The sequence below is a fragment of the Oncorhynchus gorbuscha genome, unplaced genomic scaffold (assembly GCF_021184085.1).
Source record: "Oncorhynchus gorbuscha isolate QuinsamMale2020 ecotype Even-year unplaced genomic scaffold, OgorEven_v1.0 Un_scaffold_2753, whole genome shotgun sequence".
NCBI classification, from domain to species: Eukaryota; Metazoa; Chordata; class Actinopteri; order Salmoniformes; family Salmonidae; genus Oncorhynchus; species Oncorhynchus gorbuscha.
The window spans coordinates 1-17,964 of record NW_025747179.1 but is presented as its reverse complement, the minus strand read 5'-3'; positions in this window follow the sequence as shown (position 1 = coordinate 17,964).

Genomic DNA, 17,964 nt, shown 5'->3' with positions numbered 1-17,964 from the left:
ATATACTACTACTACTACTACTACTACTACTACTATTGGTACAACCACCACCACTACTACTACTATACTACTACTACTACTACTGCTGTTACTACTTCTACTACGACTACTTCTACTGGTACTACTACTACTACTACTACACTACTACTACTACCACTACTACTACTACTAAGACTACTACTACCACTACTACTACTACTACTACTACTACTACTACTACTACTACTACTACTACTACTACTACTACTACTACTACTATTACTAATAGTACTACTACTACTACTACTACTACTACTACTACTACCACTACTACTACTACTAAGACTACTACTACCACTACTACTACTACTACTACTACTACTACCACTACTACTACTACTACTAATACTACTACCACTACTACTATTACTAATAGTACTACTACTACTACTACCACTACTACTATTACTAATAGTACTACTACTACTACTACTACTACTACTACTACTACTACTACTACCACTACTACCACAATGCTACTGCTACTACTAGTATTGGTACTACTACTACTATTGGTACTACTACTACTACTACTACTACTATTATTGGTACTACTACCACTACTACTATTGCTAATAGTACTACTACTACTACTACCACTACTACTATTACTAATAGTACTACTACTACTACTACACTACTACCACTACTACCACAATGCTACTGCTACTACTACTATTGGTACTACTCCAAGTCTGTATCTCTGGGAGGTGGTGGAGCCAGGGACTGGTTGGGCTGGAGGTTAGGCTGGAGGTTGGGCTGAAGGTTGGGCTGGAGGTTAGGCTGGAGATTGGGCTGGAGGTTGGGCTGAAGGTTGGGCTGGAGGTTGAGCTGGAGGTTGGGCTGGAGGTTGGGATGGAGGTTGGGCTGAAGGTTGGGCTGGAGGTTGAGCTGGAGGTTAGGCTGGAGGTTGGGCTGGAGGTTGGGCTGAAGGTTGGGCTGGAGGTTGGGCTGGAGGTTGGGCTGGAGGTTGGGCTGGAGGTTGGGCTGGAGGTTGGGCTGGAGGTTGAGCTGGAGGTTGGGCTGAAGGTTGGGCTGAAGGTTAGGCTGGAGGTTGGGCTGAAGGTTGGGCTGGAGGTTGGGCTGAAGGTTAGGCTGGAGGTTGAGCTGGAGGTTGGGCTGGAGGTTAGGCTGGAGGTTAGGCTGGAGGTTGGGCTGGAGGTTCTGAGGGTCAGGTGTTGACACATCAGAGGTGTTGTTACTGGAAAAGTCCTGAGCGAAGGTCACCCGGCCTCGGCCTCTGTCTCTGGAGCGGGTTGGAGAGCGGCCGGAGCGCAGAGAGGAGCGAGGGGGAGAGGGCAGAGAGGGTGAGGGCAGAGAGGAGCGAGGGGGAGAGGGTAGAGAGGAGCGAGGGGAGAGGGCAGAGAGGGTGAGGGCAGAGAGGAGCGAGGGGGAGAGGGTAGGGGCTGGAACTCTGAACCACAGTTATGAGCAGTGTTAGATGTAGAAAAGTTGTGATGTTTCTCTATATTTGTTGGTTGGGCTGTTCTTTAATCATTTGTCCTCAACCCCAAAAAAACATTCTACAACCTACTGAATGACTTTGGAACACAGATGAAATGTTGATCTGAAATGGCAATACAAACTCAACATGTAGACCCATGTCCATACCCTCTCCCTGTAGGTCCTTACCCTCTCCCTGTAGGTCCTTACCCTCTCCCTGTAGGTCCTTACCCTCTCCCTGTAGGTCCTTACCCTCTTCCTGTAGGTCCTTACCCTCTCCCTGTAGGTCATTACCCTCTCCCTGTAGGTCCTTACCCTCTCCCTGTAGGTCCTTACCCTCTCCCTGTAGGTCCTTACCCTCTCCCTGTAGGTCCTTACCCTCTCCCTGTAGGTCCTTACCCTCTTCCTGTAGGTCCTTACCCTCTCCCTGTAGGTCCTTACCCTCTCCCTGTAGGTCCTTACCCTCTCCCTGTAGGTCCTTACCCTCTCCCTGTAGGTCCTTCCCCTCTCCATGTAGGTCCATGTCCTTACCCTCTCCCTGTAGGTCCTTACCCTCTCCCTGTAGGTCCTTACCCTCTCCCTGTAGGTCCTTACCCTCTCCCTGTAGGTCCTTACTCTCTCCCTGTAGGTCCTTACCCTCTCCCTGTAGGTCCTTACCCTCTCCCTGTAGGTCCTTACCCTCTTCCTGTAGGTCCTTACCCTCTCCCTGTAGGTCCTTACCCTCTCCCTGTAGGTCCTTACCCTCTCCCTGTAGGTCCTTACCCTCTCCCTGTAGGTCATTCCCCTCTCCATGTAGGTCCATGTCCTTACCCTCTCCCTGTAGGTCCTTACCCTCTCCCTGTAGGTCCTTACCCTCTCCCTGTAGGTCCTTACCCTCTCCCTGTAGGTCCTTACCCTCTCCCTGTAGGTCCTTACTCTCTCCCTGTAGGTCCTTAATCTCTCCCTGTAGGTCCTTACCCTCTCCCTGTAGGTCCTTACCCTCTCCCTGTAGGTCCTTACCCTTTCCCTGTAGGTCCTTACCCTCTCCCTGTAGGTCCTTACCATCTCCCTGTAGGTCCTTACCCTCTCCCTGTTGGTCATTACCCTCTCCCTGTAGGTCCTTACTCTCTCCCTGTAGGTCCTTACCCTCTCCCTGTAGGTCATTACCCTCTCCCTGTAGGTCCTTACCCTCTCCTGTAGGTCCTTACCCTCTTCCTGTAGGTCCTTACCCTCTCCCTGTAGGTCCTTACCCTCTCCCTGTAGGCCCTTACCCTCTCCCTGTAGGTCCTTACCCTCTCCCTGTAGGTCCTTACCCTCTTCCTGTAGGTCCTTACCCTCTCCCTGTAGGTCCTTGCCCTCTCCCTGTAGGCCCTTACCCTCTTCCTGTAGGTCCTTACCCTCTTCCTGTAGGTCCTTACCCTCTCCCTGTAGGTCCTTACCCTCTCCCTGTAGGCCCTTACCCACTTCCTGTAGGCCCTTACCCTCTTCCTGTAGGTCCTTACCCTCTTCCAGTAGATCCTTACCCTCTCCAGTAGGTCCTTACCCTCTCCCTGTAGGTCCTTACCCTCTCCCTGTAGGTCCTTACCCTCTCCCTGTAGGTCCTTACCCTCTCCCTGTAGGTCCTTACCCTCTTCCAGTAGGTCCTTACCCTCTCCCTGTAGGTCCTTACCCTCTCCCTGTAGGTCCTTACCCTCTCCCTGTATGTCCTTACCCTCTTCCTGTAGGCCCTTACCCTCTTCCTGTAGGCCCTTACCCTCTTCCTGTAGGTCCTTACCCTCTCCCTGTAGGTCCCTACCCTCTCCCTGTAGGCCATTACCCTCTTCCTGTAGGTCCTTACCCTCTCCCTGTAGGTCCTTACCCTCTTCCTGTAGGTCCTTACCCTCTTCCTGTAGGCCCTTACCCTCTCCCTGTTGGTCCTTACCCTCTCCCTGTATGTCCTTACCCTCTCCCTGTGGGTCCTTACCCTCTTCCTGTATGTCCTTACCCTCTTCCTGTATGTCCTTACCCTCTTCCTGTATGTCCTTACCCTCTCCCTGTATGTCCTTACCCTCTCCCTGTAGGTCCTTACCCTCTCCCTGTATGTCCTTACCCTCTCCCTGTAGGTCCTTACCCTCTCCTTTGTAGGTCCTTACCCTCTCCCTGTAGGTCCTTACCCTCTCCCTGTAGGTCCTTACCCTCTCCCTGTATGTCCTTACCCTCTCCCTGTAGGTCATTACCCTCTCCCTGTAGGTCCTTACCCTCTCCCTGTAGGTCCTTACCCTCTCCCTGTAGTTCCATGCCCTCTTCCTGTAGGTCCATGCCCTCTTCCTGTATGTCCTTACCCTCTTCCTGTAGGTCCTGTAGGTCCTTACCCTCTCCCTGTATGTCCTTACCCTCTCCCTGTAGGTCATTACCCTCTCCTGTAGGTCCTTACCCACTTCCTGTAGGTCCATGCCCTCTTCCTGTAGGTCCATGCCCTCTTCCTGTAGGAAATGAAGATGTGGTTCAGTTTGATTGATCTCATACAACATTGTCCAATAATACACTGCTCAAAAATAAAGGGAACACTTAAACAACACAATGTAACTCCAAGTCGATCACACTTCTGTGAAATCAAACTGTCCACTTAGGAAGCAACACTGATTGACAATACATTTCACATGCTGTTGTGCCAATGGAATAGACAACAGGTGGAAATTATAGGCAATTAGCAAGACACCCCAATAAAGGAGTGGTTCTGCAGGTGGTGACCACAGACCACTTCTCAGTTCCTATGCTTCCTGGCTGATGTTTTGGTCACTTTTGAATGCTGGCGGTGCTTTCACTCTAGTCTACAACCCACACAAGTGGCTCAGGTTGTAGTGCAGCTCATCCAGGATGGTACATCAATGCGAGCTGTGGCAAGAAGGTTTGCTGTGTCTGTCAGCGTAGTGTCCAGAGCATGGAGGCGCTACCAGGAGACAGGCCAGTACATCAGGAGACGTGGAGGAGGCCGTAGGAAGGCAACAACCCAGCAGCAGGACCGCTACCTCCGCCTTTGTGCAAGGAGGAGCAGGAGGAGCACTGCCAGAGCCCTGCAAAATGACCTCCAGCAGGCCACAAATGTGCATGTGTCAGCTCAAACGGTCAGAAACAGACTCCATGAGGGTGGTATGAGGGCCCGATGTCCACACGTTGCAGTTTGTGCTTACAGCCCAACACCGTGCAGGGACGTTTGGCATTTGCCAGAGAACACCAAGATTGGCAAATTCGTCACTGGCGCCCTGTGCTCTTCACAGATGAAAGCAGGTTCAAGCTGAGCACATGTGACAGACGTGACAGAGTCTGGAGATGCCGTGGAGAACGTTCTGCTGCATGCAACATCCTCCAGCATGACCGGTTTGGCGGTGGGTCAGTCATGGTGTGGGGTGGCATTTATTTGGGGGGCCGCACAGCCTTCCATGTGCTCACCAGAGGTAGCCTGACTGCCATTAGGTACCGAGATGAGATCCTCAGACCCCTTATGAGACCATATGCTGGTGCGGTTGGCCCTGGGTTCCTACTAATGCAGGACAATGCTCGACCTCATGTGGCTGGAGTGTGTCAGCAGTTCCTGCAAGAGGAAGGCATTGATGCTATGGACTGGCCCGCCCGTTCCCCAGACCTGAATCCAATTGAGCACATCTGGGACATCATGTCTCGCTCCATCCACCAACGCCACATTGCACCACAGACTGTCCAGGAGTTGGCGGATGCTTTAGTCCAGGTCTGGGAGGAGATCCCTCAGGAGACCATCCGCCATCTCATCAGGAGCATGCCCAGGCGTTGTAGGGAGGTCATACAGGCACGTGGAGGCTACACACACTACTGAGCCTCATTTTGACTTGTTTTAAGGACATTACATCAAAGTTGGATCAGCCTGTAGTGTGGTTTTCCACTTTAATTTTGAGTGTGACTCCAAATCCAGACCTCCATGGGTTGATAAATTTGATTTCCATTGATAATTTTTGTGTGATTTCGTTGTCAGCACATTCAAGTATGTAAAGAAAAAAAATATTTCATAAGAATATTTCATTCATTTAGATCTAGGATGTGTTATTTTAGTGTTCCCTTTATTTTTTGGAGCAGTGTATATTCTGATACTCTAGTCTTGGTAACAGTATCATATAGAATGTTGGACCGACCGCTGTCTTAGCATCATATTATACCACAGTCAGTGTTTATTAGTCAGATAAACTTCTGAGAGTTTTTTTACCTCATCTAGACATTCCGTCCACCGTGCTGCATAGACTACATATTTTGTCCATTGACTAGTGAGCCCCGGTATTGAGTCTTAGTGACTGAATCATTGACTAGTGAGCTCCGGTATTGAGTCTTAGTGGCTGAAACATTGACTAGTGAACTCCGGTATTGAGTCTTAGTGGCTGAGTCATTGACTAGTGAGCTCCGGTATTGAGTCTTTGACTAGTGAGCTCCGGTATTGAGTCTTAGTGGCTGAATCATTGGCTAGTGAGCTCCGTTATTGAGTCTTAGTGGCTGAGTCATTGACTAGTGAGCTCCGGTATTGAGTCTTTGACTAGTGAGCTCCGGTATTGAGTCTTTGACTAGTGAGCTCCGGTATTGAGTCTTAGTGGCCTAATCATTGGCTAGTGAGCTCCGTTATTGAGTCTTAGTGGCTGAGTCATTGACTAGTGAGCTCCGGTATTGAGTCTAAGTGGCTGAATCATTGGCTAGTGAGCTCCGTTATTGAGTCTTAGTGGCTGAGTCATTGACTAGTGAGCTCCGGTATTGAGTCTTATTAGCTGAATCATTGACTAGTGAGCTCCGGTATTGAGTCATAGTGGCTGAATCATTGACTAGTGAGCTCCGTATTGAGTCTTAGTGACTGGATCATTGACTAGTTAGCTCTGGTATTGAGTCTTAGTGACTGAATCAATGACTAGTGAGCTCCGGTATTGAGTCTTAGTGGCTGAGTCATTGACTAGTGAGCTCCGGTATTGAGTCTTAGTGACTGGATCATTGACTAGTGAGCTCTGGTATTGAGTCTTAGTGACTGAATCAATGACTAGTGAGCTCCGGTATTGAGTCTTAGTGACTGAATCATTGACTAGTGAGCTCCGGTATTGAGTCTTTGTGACTGAATCATTGACTAGTGAGCTCCGGTATTGAGTCTTAGTGGCTGAATCATTGACTAGTGAGCTCCAGTATTGAGTCTTTGACTAGTGAGCTCCGGTATTGAGTCTTTGACTAGTGAGCTCCGGTATTGAGTCTTAGTGACTGAATCATTGACTAGTGAGCTCCAGTATTCAGTCTTAGTGGCTGAATCATTGACTAGTGAGCTCCTGTATTGAGTCTTAGTGGCTGAATCATTGACTAGTGAGCTCCAGTATTGAGTCTTAGTGACTGAATCATTGACTAGTCATTTAGTCTTTGACTAGTGAGCTCCGTATTGAGTCTTAGTGACTGAATCATTGACTAGTGAGCTCCAGTATTCTTTGAGTCTTAGTGACTGAATCATTGACTAGTGAGCTCCAGTATTCAGTCTTAGTGGCTGAATCATTGACTAGTGAGCTCCTGTATTGAGTCTTAGTGACTGAATCATTGACTAGTGAGCTCCGGTATTGAGTCTTTGACTAGTGAGCTCCTGTACTGAGTCTTAGTGGCTGAATCATTGACTAGTGAGCTCCAGTATTGAGTCTTAGTGGCTGAATCATTGACTAGTGAGCTCCAGTATTGAGTCTTTGACTAGTGAGAACCAGTATTGAGTCTTAGTGACTGAATCATTGACTAGTGAGCTCCAGTATTGAGTCTTTGACTAGTGAGCTCCAGTATTGAGTCTTAGTGGCTGAATCATTGACTAGTGAGCTCCAGTATTGAGTCTTTGACTAGTGAGCTCCAGTATTGAGTCTTTGACTAGTGAGCTCCAGTATTGAGTCTTAGTGACTGAATCATTGACTAGTGAGCTCCAGTATTGAGTCTTTGACTAGTGAGCTCCAGTATTGAGTCTTAGTGGCTGAATCATTGACTAGTGAGATCAGTATTGAGTCTTTGACTAGTGAGCTCCAGTATTGAGTCTTTGACTAGTGAGCTCCAGTATTGAGTCTTAGTGGCTGAATCATTGACTAGTGAGCTCCGGTATTGAGTCTTTGACTAGTAAGCTCCGGTATTGAGTCTTAGTGACTGAATCATTGACTAGTGAGCTCCAGTATTGAGTCTTAGTGGCTGAATCATTGACTAGTGAGCTCCTGTATTGAGTCTTAGTGACTGAATCATTGACTAGTGAGCTCCGGTATTGAGTCTTTGACTAGTGAGCTCCTGTACTGAGTCTTAGTGACTGAATCATTGACTAGTGAGCTCCGGTATTGAGTCTTAGTGGCTGAATCATTGACTAGTGAGCTCCAGTATTGAGTCTTTGACTAGTGAGAACCAGTATTGAGTCTTAGTGACTGAATCATTGACTAGTGAGCTCCAGTATTGAGTCTTTGACTAGTGAGAACCAGTATTGAGTCTTAGTGACTGAATCATTGACTAGTGAGCTCCAGTATTGAGTCTTAGTGACTGAATCATTGACTAGTGAGCTCCGGTATTGAGTCTTAGTGACTGAATCATTGACTAGTGAGCTCCGGTATTGAGTCTTTGACTAGTGAGCTCAGGTATTGAGTCTTAGTGGCTGAATCATTGAAGCATAAACCTGTGAATGATTAGCATATCCATTCACTAACTGTAGCTTCCTGTCATCATAACCAACATGTGTCCCTATGGGCCCTGGTCAAAAGTAGTGCACTATATAGAGAATAGGGTGCCATAGGGCTGTGGTCTAAAGTAGTGCACTATATAGAGAATAGGGTGCCATAGGGCTCTGGTCTAAAGTAGTGCACTATATAGAGAATAGGGTGGGCTCTGGTCTAAAGTAGTGCACTATATAGAGAATAGGGTGCCATAGGGCTCTGGTCTAAAGTAGTGCACTATATAGGGAATAGGTGCCATAGGGCTCTGGTCTAAAGTAGTGCACTATATAGGGAATAGGGTGCCATGCCCTATGGGCCCTGGTCTAAAGTAGTGCAACTAATATGTAGAGAATAAGCTATATGGACAATATGGTCAGAATAACGCCAGGGTAGCGATATTTGGGACAATGGACAATATAATATATGAGAACCCAGGCTGTGTCGCTCTGTGACATTTCTGTGACTTCGTCTCTTATAAATCAAATGACATTTTATTGGTCACATACACATGGTTAGCAGATGTTAATGTGAGTCTAGTGAAATGCTATGTAGAGTTTGAGGTTGATTCTGTAACTTCGGGCACTTTTCACACTGCAAGCTTTCAGAAATTAAAACTTATTGAAAAACCATTTGAGCAGTATTATACTTGTCTTTGATTTGTTTAGAAACTATATCTGATCATGTCTGTGATCGTACTATTCAGGAATTTAAATATTTTTGTCATTTTTCTCAGACAACAATAGACAAAATGTCATTAAACATCTTTTTTGGGGGGGGGAAAATTAAATATCATAAAATTAATTTATACCACATTTCTTATACATTTGTACGTTAACTTGTATTGAATATTATTTAAAGTGTTTTTTAAAGTTTTCCTGCAATTAATAAATCAACACGACGCCTGAATGTTTAAACTTGCCTTGGTGAAGAGCTGAAAACATTTATCATGAAAAATAAGATATTTCTCCCCAACCGTTTAGTGAGATGACGACAACAACCATATGATTTCCCGTCAGAAACACATCAATCAATATAAATTATAAATTATACATCATATACTCATCTACCGTGAAAATATGGGTGTGGGACCTACAGGGAGGAGGTAAGGAACTAACTAAAGGACAAGGTGGGGGTAAGGACCTACCTAAAGGACAAGGTGGGTGTGGGACCTACAGGGTAAGGACCTACAGGGAGGAGGTAAGGAACTAACTAAAGGACAAGGTGGGGGTAAGGACCTACAGGGAGGAGGTAAGGAACTAACTAAAGGACAAGGTGGGGGTAAGGACCTACCTAAAGGACAAGGTGGGTGTGGGACCTACAGGGTAAGGACCTACAGGGAGGAGGTAAGGAACTAACTAAAGGACAAGGTGGGGGTAAGGACCTACCTAAAGGACAAGGTGGGTGTGGGACCTACAGGGTAAGGACCTACAGGGAGGAGGTAAGGAACTAACTAAAGGACAAGGTGGGGGTAAGGACCTACCTAAAGGACAAGGTGGGTGTGGGACCTACAGGGTAAGGACCTACCTAAAGGACAAGGTGGGTGTGGGACCTACAGGGTAAGGACCTACAGGGAGGAGGTAAGGACCTACCTAAAGGACAAGGTGGGGGTGGGACCTACAGGGAGGAGGTAAGGAACTAACTAAAGGACAAGGTGGGGGTAAGGACCTACAGGGAGGAGGTAAGGAACTAACTAAAGGACAAGGTGGGGGTAAGGACCTACCTAAAGGACAAGGTGGGGGTAAGGACCTACAGGGAGGAGGTAAGGAACTAACTAAAGGACAAGGTGGGGGTAAGGACCTACAGGGAGGAGGTAAGGAACTAACTAAAGGACAAGGTGGGGTAAGGACCTACCTAAAGGACAAGGTGGGGTAAGGACCTACCTAAAGGACAAGGTGGGGGTAAGGACCTACCTAAAGGACAAGGTGGGGGTAAGGACCTACCTATAGGACAAGGTGGGGGTAAGGACCTACCTAAAGGACAAGGTGGGGGTAAGGACCTACCTAAAGGACAAGGTGGGGGTAAGGACCTACCTAAAGGAAAAATATGGGTGAAAATATGGGTGTGGTGGAAAGGACAAGGTGGGGGTGGATATGACAAGGTGGGGGTGGATATGACAAGGTGGGGGTGGATATGTAAAAAAAAAAACTTACGTAAATAATATTTTCTTGCAAACATTTTAAACAACAACCATTATAACACAATGAATCGATATAAGACGAAGGAAGATTCCAAAAAGCTGCCGATGGGCGGAGCTCCAGGAAGTCGGCCAGTGTTTCTGAGAGATGGGGCCCAGATAGCAGAGGGGGGTGTCATGCTGCATAGAAGAGCTCAGGGAGCAAAGTGTGTAATATCCAACACAGGTGTGGAGGGTCACCTGCTTGTGAGAATCACAACTATCTGGATTTCACCGGTGTATTTACACAGGTAGTTTCTCTGCAAAGTCGATATGATCGAGGATCTTTAATTCTCTCAGTTTGGGAGGATGTTGCACACGTGTTTCCCAAACTTCTCTGTCGATCTTTTTGGAGAAGTCCTCCAGTAGAATCTGCAGTGTGCCACACACAATACGTTTCCATGGTAACTAAGTGAACATTCTCTTTTGAAAAACTTTATTGATGAGGAAGTTGCCCTCAGTGGTGGTAATGACACCACTGCCAAAGGACAGGTATATTTTGTGTAAAAAATAAACAATATAAAGGGCATACTCACAATAAATATTCATATAGATTTTATTTAATTGACTCTTTCTCTAGTAGATAACATTATTGTCACGCCCTGGTCGTAGTATTTTGTGTTTTTCTTCATGTATTTGGTCAGGCCAGGGTGTGACATGGGTTTTTGTATGTGGTGTGTATGTAGTGGGATTGTAGCTTAGTGGGGTGTTCTAGGAGAGTCTATGGCTGTCTGAAGTGGTTCTCAATCAGAGGCAGGTGTTTATCGTTGTCTCTGATTGGGAACCATATTTAGGCAGCCATATTCTTTGGTTGTATTGTGGGTGATTGTCCTGAGTGTCTTGATGTCCTTGTGCTGTTTTAGTTGACACAAGTATAGGCTGTTTTTGTTTTGTTTATTGTTTTGTTGTGTTTATTCGTGTTTACGTTTGTTTGATTAAACATGGATCGCAATATACACGCTGCAGTTTGGTCCGACTCTCCTTCACCATGTGAAAACCGTGACAATTATATAATGTGTAATTATTGTTTGTTTTTTCTCATAGAAAAACATAGTAGATCACAAGGGCAAAACAGTGAACTTGAGGTATAAAATAAATCTGTAAAGTATCTAAAATACTTGACAGAGAGGTGTTTAAAAACACCTGGGATGATCGCAGTGTGGACTTAAAGTATAAAGAAAATCGACCCCGAGGACATTGAAGTGTTGCAGAATCCCTATTAAACGTCATGGACAGAGTTAGTTGGCTGTGAAATGGCTGCTACCTGTAGCCTTGATTCTCTCTGTCTCTGTCTCTCTGCACATCATCAGGGCTGTGAAATGGCTGCTACCTGTAGCCTTGATTCTCTCTGTCTCTCTGTCTCTCTGCACATCATCAGGGCTGTGAAATGGCTGCTACCTGTAGCCTTGATTCTCTCTGTCTCACTGCACATCATCAGGGCTGTGAAATGGCTGCTACCTGTAGCCTTGATTCTCTCTGTCTCACTGCACATCATCAGGGCTGTGAAATGGCTGCTACCTGTAGCCTTGATTCTCTCTGTCTCACTGCACATCATCAGGGCTGTGAAATGGCTGCTACCTGTAGCCTTGATTCTCTCTGTCTCACTGCACATCATCAGGGCTGTGAAATGGCTGCTACCTGTAGCCTTGATTCTCTCTGTCTCTCTGCACATCATCAGGGCTGTGAAATGGCTGCTACCTGTAGCCTTGATTCTCTCTGTCTCTCTGCACATCATCAGGGCTGTGAAATGGCTGCTACCTGTAGCCTTGATTCTCTCTGTCTCTCTGCACATCATCAGGGCTGTGAAATGGCTGCTACCTGTAGCCTTGATTCTCTCTGTCTCTCTGCACATCATCAGGGCTGTGAAATGGCTGCTACCTGTAGCCTTGATTCTCTCTGTCTCTCTGCACATCATCAAGGCTGTGAAATGGCTGCTACCTGTAGCCTTGATTCTCTCTGTCTCTCTGCACATCATCAAGGCTGTGAAATGAAACACTACCTGTAGCCTTGATTAACTCTGTCTCTCTGCACATCATCAAGGCTGTGAAATGGCTGCTATCTGTAGCCTTGATTCTCTCTGTCTCTCTGCACATCATCAAGGCTGTGAAATGGCTGCTACCTGTAGCCTTGATTCTCTCTGTCTCTCTGCACATCATCAAGGCTGTGAAATGGCTGCTACCTGTAGCCTTGATTCTCTCTGTCTCTCTGCACATCATCAAAGGCTGTGAAATGGCTGCTACCTGTAGCCTTGATTCTCTCTGTCTCTCTGCACATCATCAGGGCTGTGAAATGGCTGCTACCTGTAGCCTTGATTCTCCTGTCTCTCTGCAGATCATCAGGGCTTGAAATGGCTGCTACCTGTAGCCTTGATTCTCTCTGTCTCTCTGCACATCATCAAGGTGTGAAATGGCTGCTACCTGTAGCCTTGATTCCTGGTCTCTGTCTCTCTGCACATCATCAAGGCTGTGAAATGGCTGCTACCTGTAGCCTTGATTCTCTGTCTCTCTGCACATCATCAGGGCTGTGGAAATGGCTGCTCCTTAACTGCTGCCGGTTATTTCCGAGGTTTTATGATCTTCCTTGTTGTCCTCAGTGACTGTATGAGAGCTGTTGTCATCATACTGCTCATACAGTAGAAACAGACTGCTGGGGTCAGTTGATAATCTGATTCACATGATTTATTATCTCTATTCATTTACCATCTCTGTTTACCCTATTGGCTAACAAAGGTTCCTGGATTCATTCCAGCATTACTCAGTGTGGTTCTGCTATGACACGATAGTTTGGCATTTGGCACTCTTAAGATTCACAGTCATTTTCCTCCTTACCTGATGAAATACGTTCCTCTGATGAAACACGTCTGGGTTCTTCCCTGCTTGCCTTCAGATTCTGCCTCTCGTTCCTCTTCCAACTTTCTATAAACTCCCAAAATACTGAGACAAATATAGCAGAGTATCTATAGTGATTTACAGGACCTCTGGGTTGCCAGATATGTCCAGTTGAGGTGAGATGTGCTGCATAGTGATTTATAGGACCTCTGGGTTGCCAGATATGTCAAGTTGAGGAGAGATGTGCTGTAGCCACAGGGGCAATACAGAAGATCTGTAGTTACATGAAGGTAGTTGACACTGGGTTACCTGGCCGCATAGCCCGTAGTGCATTCCTGGTCGTCACGGATACAAATATCTTAGTGGTAGTAGTCAAACATTAGAAAAGGTGAGTACTGGTTTGAAATAGTAGTGACATTATACAGTATATTCATAGTACTGGAAATACAGTCATAGTACTGTAGTTAATAGTAGTGACATTATACGGGATTTAGTTAATGGTCATTATACAATAGTAGTTAATTATACAGTATATTTATAGTGGTATTTACAAGTACTGTCCCTTAGATGTACTGTATGCATTTGCATAGTACTGTAGTTAATAGTAGTGACATTATACAGTATATTCATAGTACTGTAGTTAATAGTAGTTACATTATACAGTATATTTATAGTACTGTAGTTACCCTGTAGTTAATAGTAGTGACATTATACAGTATATTCATAGTACTGTAGTTAATAATAGTGACATTATACAGTATATTCATAGTACTGTAGTTAATAGTAGTGACATTATACAGTATATTTATAGTACATTATACAGTATATTTAACAATGTAGTTAATAGTAGTTACATTATACAGTATATTCATATACAGTACTGTAGTTAATAGTAGTGACATTATACAGTATATTTATAGTACTGTAGTTAATAGTAGTGACATTATACAGTATATTTATAGTACTGTAGTTACCCTGTAGTTAATAGTAGTTACATTATACAGTATATTTATAGTACTGTAGTTAATAGTAGTGACATTATATACAGTATATTCATAGTACTGTAGTTAATAGTTAGTACATTATACAGTGTACTGTATTATACATTATACCAGTATATTCATAGTACTGTAGTTAATAGTAGTGACATTATACAGTATATTCATAGTACTGTAGTTAATAGTAGTGACATTATGCCTGTAGTTTAATAGTAGTTACATTATACAGTATATTCATAGTACTGTAGTTAATAGTAGTTACATTATACAGTATATTCATAGTACTGTAGTTAATAGTAGTAGTGACACTATACAGTATATTCATAGTACTGTAGTTACCCTGTAGTTAATAGTAGTTACATTATACAGTATATTTATAGTACTGTAGTTAATAGTAGTTACATTATACAGTACATTCATAGTACTGTAGTTAATAGTAGTGACATTATACAGTATATTCATTATACAGTATATGCCAGTTAATAGTAGTGACATTACATATTTGCATACAGTATATTTATACAGTATATTTATGAGTACTGTAGTTAATAGTAGTGACATTATACAGTATTTGCTGTATAGTACTGTAGTTAATACTGTAGTGACATTATACAGTATATTTATAGTACTGTAGTTAATAGTAGTGACATTATACAGTATATTTATAGTTACTGTAGTTACCCTGTAGTTAATAGTAGTTACGACATTATACAGTATATTTATAGTACTGTAGTTAATAATAGTGACGTTATACAGTATATTCATAGTACTGTAGTTAATAGTAGTGACATTGTACTGTAGTATATTTATAGTACTGTAGTTAATAGTAGTTACATTATACAGTATATTTAGTACTGTACTGTAGTTAATAGTAGTGACATTATACAGTACATTCATAGTACTGTAGTTAATAGTAGTGACATTATACAGTATATTCATAGTACTGTAGTTAATAGTAGTGACATTATACAGTATATTCATAGTACTGTAGTTAATAGTACAGTATATTTATAGTACTGTATTATACAGTATATTCATATATTTATGGTATTCATTAGTTACCCTGTAGTTAATAGTAGTGACATTATACATTATACAGTATATTCATAGTACTGTAGTTAATAGTAGTGACATTATACAGTATATTTATAGTACTGTAGTTAATAGTAGTGACATTATACAGTATATTCATAGTAGTACTGTAGTTAATAGTAGTTACATTATACAGTATATTTATAGTACTGTAGTTAATAGTAGTTATACATTATACAGTACATTCATAGTACTGTAGTTAATAGTAGTGACATTATACAGTATATTCATAGTACTGTAGTTAATAGTAGTTACATTATACAGTATATTTACAGTACTGTAGTTAATAGTAGTGTACATTATACAGTATTTGACATAGTACTGTAGTTAATAGTAGTGACATTATACAGTATATTTATAGTACTGTAGTTAATAGTAGTGACATTATACAGTATATTTATAGTACTGTAGTTACCCTGTAGTTAATAGTAGTGACATTATACAGTATATTTATAGTACTGCCAGTAGTTAATAGTAGTGACATTATACAGTATATTCATAGTACTGTAGTTAATAGTAGTGACATTATACAGTATATTTATAGTACTGCAGTTAATAGTAGTTACATTATACAGTATATTCATAGTACTGTAGTTACCCTGTAGTTAATAGTAGTGACATTATACAGTACATTCATAGTACTGTAGTTAATAGTAGTTACATTATACAGTATATTCATAGTACTGTAGTTACCAATGCATTCATAGTAGTAGTAATAGTAGTTACATTATACAGTTAATAGTAGTGACATTATACATAGTACTGTAGTTAATAGTAGTTACATTATACAGTACATTATAGTACTGTAGTTAATAGTAGTGACATTTATACAGTAGTTAATAGTAGTGACATTGTACTGTAGTTAATAGTAGTTACATTATACAGTATATTCATAGTACTGTAGTTAATAGTAGTGACATTATACAGTATATTTATAGTACTGTAGTTAGTAGTAGTGACACTATACAGTATATTCATAGTACTGTAGTTACCCTGTAGTTAATAGTAGTTACATTATACAGTACATTCATAGTACTGTAGTTAATAGTAGTGACATTATACAGTATATTCATAGTACTGTAGTTAATAGTAGTTACATTATACAGTATATTTACAGTACTGTAGTTAATAGTAGTGACATTATACAGTATTTGCATAGTACTGTAGTTAATAGTAGTGACATTATACAGTATATTTATAGTACTGTAGTTAATAGTAGTGACATTATACAGTATATTTATAGTACTGTAGTTACCCTGTAGTTAATAGTAGTGACATTATACAGTATATTTATAGTACTGTTAGTTTACATTATAAAGTATATTCCTTGTGAGTTACATTAATAGTAGTGACATTATACAGTACATAGTACTGTAGTTAATAGTAGTTACGACATTATACAGTATATTTATAGTACTGTAGTTAATAGTAGTTACATTATACAGTATATTCATAGTACTGTAGTTAATAGTAGTGACATTGTACTGTAGTTAATAGTAGTGACATTATACAGTATATTCATAGTACTGTAGTTAATAGTAGTGACATTATACAGTATATTCATAGTACTGTAGTTAATAAGTAGTGACATTATACCTGTAGTTAATAGTAGTGACATTACATTATACAGTATATTTATAGTACTGTAGTTAATAGTAGTGACATTATACAGTATATTCATAGTACTGTAGTTAATAGTAGTGACATTGTATATTTATAGTACTGTAGTTAATAGTAGTTACATTATACAGTATATTCATAGTACTGTAGTTAATAGTAGTGACATTATACAGTATATTCATAGTACTGTAGTTAATAAATAGTGAGTAGTAGTGACACTTATACAGTATATTCATAGTACTGTAGTTACCCTGTAGTTAATAGTAGTTACATTATACAGTACATTCATAGTACTGTAGTTAATAGTAGTGACATTATACAGTATATTCATAGTACTGTAGTTAATAGTAGTTACATTATACAGTATATTTACAGTACTGTAGTTAATAGTAGTGACATTATACAGTATTTGCATAGTACTGTAGTTAATAGTAGTGACATTATACAGTATATTTATAGTACTGTAGTGAATTATACAGTATATTTATAGTACTGTAGTTACCCTGTAGTTAATAGTAGTTACATTATACAGTACATTCATAGTACTGTAGTTAATAGTAGTGACATTATACAGTATATTTATAAAATGTAGTTAATAAGTAGTGACATTATATAGTATATTCATAGTACTGTAGTTAATAGTAGTGACATTATACAGTATATTTATAGTACTGTAGTTAATAGTAGTTACATTATACAGTATATTCATACTGTAGTAATAGTGACATTACCAGTATATTCTGTAGTTAATAGTAGTGACATTATACAGTACATTCATAGTACTGTAGTTAATAGTAGTTACATTATACAGTATATTCATAGTACTGTAGTTACCCTGTAGTTAATAGTAGTTACATTATACAGTACACATTCATAGTACTGTAGTTAATAGTAGTGACATTATACAGTATATTCATAGTACTGTAGTTAATAGTAGTGACATTATACAGCATATTTATAGTACTGTAGTTAATAGTAGTTACATTATACAGTATATTCATAGTACTGTAGTTAATAGTAGTGACATTATACAGTATATTCATAGTACTGTAGTTAATAGTAGTGACATTGTACTGTAGTTAATAGTAGTTACATTATACAGTATA